We start from the raw sequence: 7248 nt of genomic DNA, 5'->3' as shown, positions 1-7248 counted from the left end.
TGAGTCTGATGTTGGTTGGGTGATTGAGGTTAGGGGGTACATGTGGGTTAGGTGATGGGTACTAGTAGGTCTGTCTGATGAATGTGAAGTGAAAAATCGTGAGTCATGGTGTCTGATGAAGGGACAGTGTACACATCGTAGTAGTCATCTGTGATTGATGTATACTTAGTTGTCTGATGATGGAATGTGACAGTGTACACATTCGTACTAGTCATCTGTCTGATGAAGGTGACAGTGTACACATCGTACTAGTCATCTGTCTGATGAAGGTGACAGTGTACACATCGTACTAGTCATCTGTCTGATGAAGGTGACAGTGTACACATCGTACTAGTCATCTGTCTGATGAAGGTGACAGTGTACACATCGTACTAGTCATTTGTCTGATGAAGGTGACAGTGTACACATCGTACTAGTCATCTGTCTGATGAAGGTGACAGGGTACACATCGTACTAGTCATCTGTCTGATGAAGGTGACAGTGTACACATCGTACTAGTCATCTGTCTGATGAAGGTGACAGTGTACACATCGTACTAGTCATCTGTCTGATGAAGGTGACAGTGTACACATCGTACTAGTCATCTGTCTGATGAAGGTGACAGTGTACACATCGTACTAGTCATCTGTCTGATGAAGGTGACAGTGTACACATCGTACTAGTCATCTGTCTGATGAAGGTGAAAGTGAACACATCGTACTAGTCATCTTTCTGATGAAGGTGACAGTGTACACATCGTACAGGTCATCTGTCTGATGAAGGTGACAGTGTACACATCGTACTAGTCATCTGTCTGATGAAGGTGACAGTGTACACACATCGTACTAGTCATCTGTCTGATGATGAAGTGACAGTGTACACATCGTACTAGTCATCCTGTCTGATGAAGGTGACAGTGTACACATCGTACTAGTCATCTGTCTGATGAAGGTGACAGTGTACACATCGTACTAGTCATCTGTCTGATGAAGGTGACAGTGTACACATCGTACTAGTCATCTGTCTGATGAAGGTGACAGTGTACACATCGTACTAGTCATCTGTCTGATGAATGTGACAGTGTACACATCGTACTAGTCATCTGTCTGATGAAGGTGACAGTGTACACATCGTACTAGTCATCTGTCTGATGAAGGTGACAGTGTACACATCGTACTAGTCATCTGTCTGATGAAGGTGACAGTGTACACATCGTACTAGTCATCTGTCTGATGAAGGTGACAGTGTACACATCGTACTAGTCATCTGTCTGATGAAGGTGACAGTGTACACATCGTACTAGTCATCTGTCTGATGAATGTGACAGTGTACACATCGTACTAGTCATCTGTCTGATGAAGGTGACAGTGTACACATCGTACTAGTCATCTGTCTGATGAAGGTGACAGTGTACACATCGTACTAGTCATCTGTCTGATGAAGGTGACAGTGTACACATCGTACAGTTCATCTGTCTGATGAAGGTGACAGTGAACACATCGTACTAGTCATCTGTCTGATGAATGTGACAGTGTACACATCGTACTAGTCATCTGTCTGATGAAGGTGACAGGTACAACATCGTACTAGTCATTTGTCTGATTGAATTGACAAGTATCACAACGTGGTTAGTCATATGTCTGATGAACGTTGACAGTGTACCCATCTTACTACTAGTCATTTGATCTGGTGAAGGGTGACAGTAATACACATCGTGTTAGTCATTTGTCCCTGATGAATGAGACAGTTGTCCACATCGCGCAAGTCACTTGTCTTATAATAAGACAGTGATACACATCGTACTAGTCAATTTGTATTCGGATGGAGATGACAGTGTTACAACATCGTCACAAGTCATTTATCTTATGAAGATGACAGTGTACACATCGTACTATCATCTGTCTGATAAAGGGCCGAACAGTGTACACAACGTACTTAGTCAATTTTGTCTGATTATGGTGACAGTGTACACACATCGTCCTAAGTCATTTGTCTTGATGAAGATGACAGTGTTACACATCGTACTAGTCGTTTGTCTGATGAAGGTGCAACATATATAACACATCCGTATTAACTAGTCATTTGTCTGATGAAGGTTACAGTATACACATCGTACTTAGCCGATCAGTCTGATGAAGGTGACAGTGTACACAGTCGTACTAGTCATCTGTTTGGATGAAGGAGACCATGATATAAAGCTACATCGTATGGTCAATTTTTTGTCTGAAGAAAAGGTGACTGGATACACATTCGTACTAGTCATTTGTCGTGATGAACGGTGACAGTATACACATCGTATTAGTCATATTGTCCGATGAAGGGTTTCAGTATACACAACTACATCCTGCAGTATCTGATGAAGGTGACAGTGTAACAAACATCGTACTAGTCATCTGGCTGATGAAGGTGACAGTGTCCACATCGTAATAGTCATTTGACATTATGAAGGTACCGTATACACATCGAAAAAAGATCAAATTTGTTCAGATAAGGTGACAGTAGAACACATCGCACTAGTCATTTATGACTTAAGAAGGTACAGTATACCACGATCAGCACAAGATCAATCAGAGTCTGAGAATGTTACAGATGTACACATCGTAGTTGGTCATTTTTTTGTCTGAATGAAGGTGACAGTATACACATCGTAGTTAGTCATCTTTTGATGTCTGAAGTAAACGACAACAGGGTACATCATCGTACTAGTCATCTGTCTGATGAAGGTGACAGTGTACACATCGTACTAGTCATCTGTCTGATGAAGGTGACAGTGTACACATCGTACTAGTCATCTGTCTGATGAAGGTGACAGTGTACACATCGTACTAGTCATCTGTCTGATGAAGGTGACAGTGTACACATCGTACTAGTCATTTGTCTGATGAAGGTGACAGTATACACATCGCACTAGTCATTTGTCTGATGAAGGTGGACAGATGTACACATCGTAGTAGGTCATTTTTTTGTCTGAAGAAGTGTGACAGTATACACATCGGTACTAGTCATCTGGTCATTTTTTGTCTGAAGAACGTCACTGGTAAACACATCGTACTAGTCATTCTGTCTGATGAAGGTGACAGTGTACACATCGTACTAGTCATCTGTCTGATGAAGGTGACAGTGTACACATCGTAATAGTCATCTGTCTGATGAAGGTGACAGTGTACACATCGTACTAGTCATCTGTCTGATGAAGGTGACAGTGAACACATCGTACTAGTCATCTGTCTGATGAAGGTGACAGTGTACCCATCATACTAGTCATCTTTGATCAGTCTGATGAAGGTGACAGTGTACACATCGTACTAGTCATCTGTCTGATGAAGGTGACAGTGTACACATCGTACTAGTCATCTGTCTGATGAAGGTGACAGTGTACACATCGTACTAGTCATCTGTCTGATGAAGGTGACAGTGTACACATCGTACTAGTCATCTGTCTGATGAAGGTGACAGTATACACATCGTACTAGTCATCTGTCTGATGAAGGTGACAGTGTAAACGTACTACATCTGTCTGATTGAAGGTGACAGTGTACACATCGTACTAGTCATCTGTCTGATGAAGGTGACAGTGTAACATCTGTCTGATATGTGACAGTTAGTCATCTGTCTGATGAAGGTGACAGTGTACACATCGTACTAGTCATCTGTCTGATGAAGGTGACAGTGTACACATCGTACTAGTCATCTGTCTGATGAAGGTGACAGTGACAGTCGTACAGTCATCGTACTATCGTACTAGTCATTGTCTGATGAAGGTGACAGTGTACACATCGTACTAGTCATCTGTCTGATGAAGGTGACAGTGTACACATCGTACTAGTCATCTGTCTGATGAAGGTGACAGTGTACACATCGTACTAGTCATCTGTCTGATGAAGGTGACAGTGTACACATCGTACTAGTCATCTGTCTGATGAAGGTGACAGTGTACACATCGTACTAGTCATCTGTCTGATGAAGGTGACAGTGTACACATCGTACTAGTCATCTGTCTGATGAAGGTGACAGTGTACACATCGTACTAGTCATCTGTCTGATGAAGGTGACAGTGTACACATCGTACTAGTCATCTGTCTGATGAAGGTGACAGTGTACACATCGTACTAGTCATTTGTCTTATGAAGGTGACAGTATACACATCGTATTAGTGATTTGTCAGATGAAGGTGACAGTGTACACATCGTACTAGTCATTTGTCTGATGAAGGTGACAGTGTACACATCGCACTAGTCATTTGTCTGATGAAGGTGACAGTGTACACATCGCACTAGTCATTTGTCTGATGAAGAGGTGACAGTGTACACATCGTAGTGGTCATTTTTTGTCTGTGAAGAAGGTGACCTGGGTACACATCGTACTAGTCATTGTCTGATAAAGGTGACGAGTGTACACATCATGAACTGGTCATTTGTGTCTGATGAAGGTGACAGTGTACACATCGCACTAGCATTTGTCTTATGAAGATGACAGTGTACATCATCGTACCAGTCATTTGTCTGATGAAGGTGACAGGTAACACATCGTATCTGTCTAGTCACAGCGTACTGTCATCTGTCTGATGAATGGTGGCAGTGTACACATCGTACTAGTCGTCTGTCTGATGAATGTGACAGTGTACACATCGTACTAGTCATCTGTCTGATGAAGGTGACAGTGTACACATCGTACTAGTCGTTTGTCTGATGAAGGTGACAGGGTACACATCGTACTAGTCAGTTGTCTGATGAAGGTGACAGTGTACACATACAACTAGTCATTTGTCTTATTAAGGTGAAGGTAAATATTGTATAAAGTCATTTGAAGGGTAAATAGCGTACACTAGTCTTCGAAGTGTCTCATATATGAATTATGACGACAAGAGCCTTTATATCATTTTGTGTTTGTCATATTTTGTTTTTTCATTTCAAATGTGGTGGTTTGCGCTGACCTAGCATTTATTTGCTATCGAATTTTAATCTACATTAGATAAATATTCTATTAAAGGTAGACTTTTATGATTTAAAGGCATAAAACAACCACTGATGTAGAAGCGTTGGATGAAACTACTTGATTGTTTGTTTTGGTGACATGTAATACAGCAAAATGTGAAAGGTGAATGGACAATAATTACATGCATAGTAGTTATTCTTAATATTATATTCGAAACACTGGAAAATTTATATTCAATTCATATCATTTTTTTCATTAGTATATAATATTGATAATAATGATATAGACACATTAGTTTTCTAGCAGTACTGTTATTTATTTGTGTATACATATCAAACCCACCCACGACATCATCAACAACATAGATATCATCTCTGTTTTCATGAATATTAAATATTTGAAGTTTATTGAGAATTTCATTCGTATCGCAGCAATAGTTAGAGGTGCTGACATCAATTGTGTTCAAAACGGAAATGCCTATTCAATCACAAAATATTAATATTATCGAAAATAATCGACATATGAATATGACATAAATCAGCTTTCTTACAAGCCAATGGTTTATACATATAATAATTCAAAGATACCATACCTGACAAGGAAGCACCGTAGACCTTGAAAACAGTTGATAAACATAGTGGATAATGTGCTTTTGTAGATTTGGTGTTTTCTTTCTCCGTAGAACAGGTGTGTTGGTTTTAATGGACTATTCGTCTCTTATATATTTATTTTTTTTATGAAAATGCTGTCCTCTGATTGGCCAGGACTATACACACCAGAGAATGAAGCTAGCGAATCACTCATCAAGTGTTTGTTGGTAATGACCGGTATACAGAACTGACAAAGGCATTAGTACATTGACCGTAAGTATAGAAGTCCAAGGGACATTGCCAGTGTGAAACAGTGATAAAAACAAAAGGCGTATTTTTTTCTTCCAAAGTCTTATTTTATAAGATAATTTAACGATTACAAAGAGCACAAGTACAATATATATTTTATTTATTGTCTCAAGATCAGATCAGCTGAATACATTTTCGAATATGTGACATTTATGATGATTAGTGCGATGTGTATACTGTAACCGCCATCGTTCTATCAGCAATGAATGTGTGTGTAGTAAAATAATATTTAAGGAATGATTTTTATTTTGTTGTTTACTGGTGTGTAAACTGCATTTGTTGGAAAGATATTTTAAATGTCTGTCCAATTAATGCAGTTTTACACACCAGTACACAACAAAAATATAAATCATTCCTTATATCTACATTTCAATCGACTGCTTCTTTAAATTTAATGTTGCTATAAAATAAAACTTTTTTCAACGTTATACAATTGCTGTAACAGACAGTCTATTGATGGAAACCAGGAAAAACAGGCTCCAATTTTGCGGGAAATGATGTCAGAAAGTACACAAAATATATTTCCACAATAACACCATCTTTTTCATTCCATTAATGCCATATTTCTGAAATATTTTATTTTCTGAAATATAATTCAAGATACATTCAAATTGTTTAATTGGTGAATTAAAAATACAGAAACAATATAGGCCAAATTTGATGCGCATTAACACTACTTCCGGAAGTCAGTGTTCTGGTGTATGTTTTATTACGCGACAACCGACTGCGTTTACACAAATGTAAACGATTTCCCATGTTTGTAATGTTATATTGCTAAGAAAAAACGAAAATGTAAATATAATACCATAAACAATACAATACAGAAATGTTCAGAATATTATCGGAATTGAAGATTAGTTCAATACTCTTTATCTATATTGTGTACTAGTGATATTAACGAATTAGACATAATAAATAATGGCCTCATTGTATGATAAATCATTTAAATGGTATCCCTGGCTACACCAACACAATGTATCGCACACATCTATCATAGAGAATACTATCAACGTGAATATTGTATAGAGACTCTAATGTATAATAATAGACACTGGACACACAATAACACCATTATGTCAGCTCTGACCAAATTATCCACACAGACCAAATGTGTATCAATCCTTCCAATTAAAAAGAGTTTCCATTTCACAAGTACGAGGTGTTAATATTACCTGTGATTAGCGTTTGTTATCCAGACATGCTAGCCTTATTAATTCTATATAATTGGCCTTTAGCAATCTACATACTGTATTAGTACAAGTCTACAATTCACGAGCAATCATTACTGTTTTAAAGTGCATTTTAATGTATCGTACATTTTTTCAGACGAGGTAAACTCTTTGAAGAATTGCACTACATCGAGTTGATAGTTATGGGATGATGAATTCCACGTAGAATAGAACAATAAGAGATTCTATGGGCCAAAACTGGCCCC

This window comes from Argopecten irradians, unplaced genomic scaffold (assembly GCF_041381155.1).
Source record: "Argopecten irradians isolate NY unplaced genomic scaffold, Ai_NY scaffold_0174, whole genome shotgun sequence".
Taxonomy (NCBI): Eukaryota; Metazoa; Mollusca; class Bivalvia; order Pectinida; family Pectinidae; genus Argopecten; species Argopecten irradians.
Note: the sequence above shows the minus strand (reverse complement) of the source record.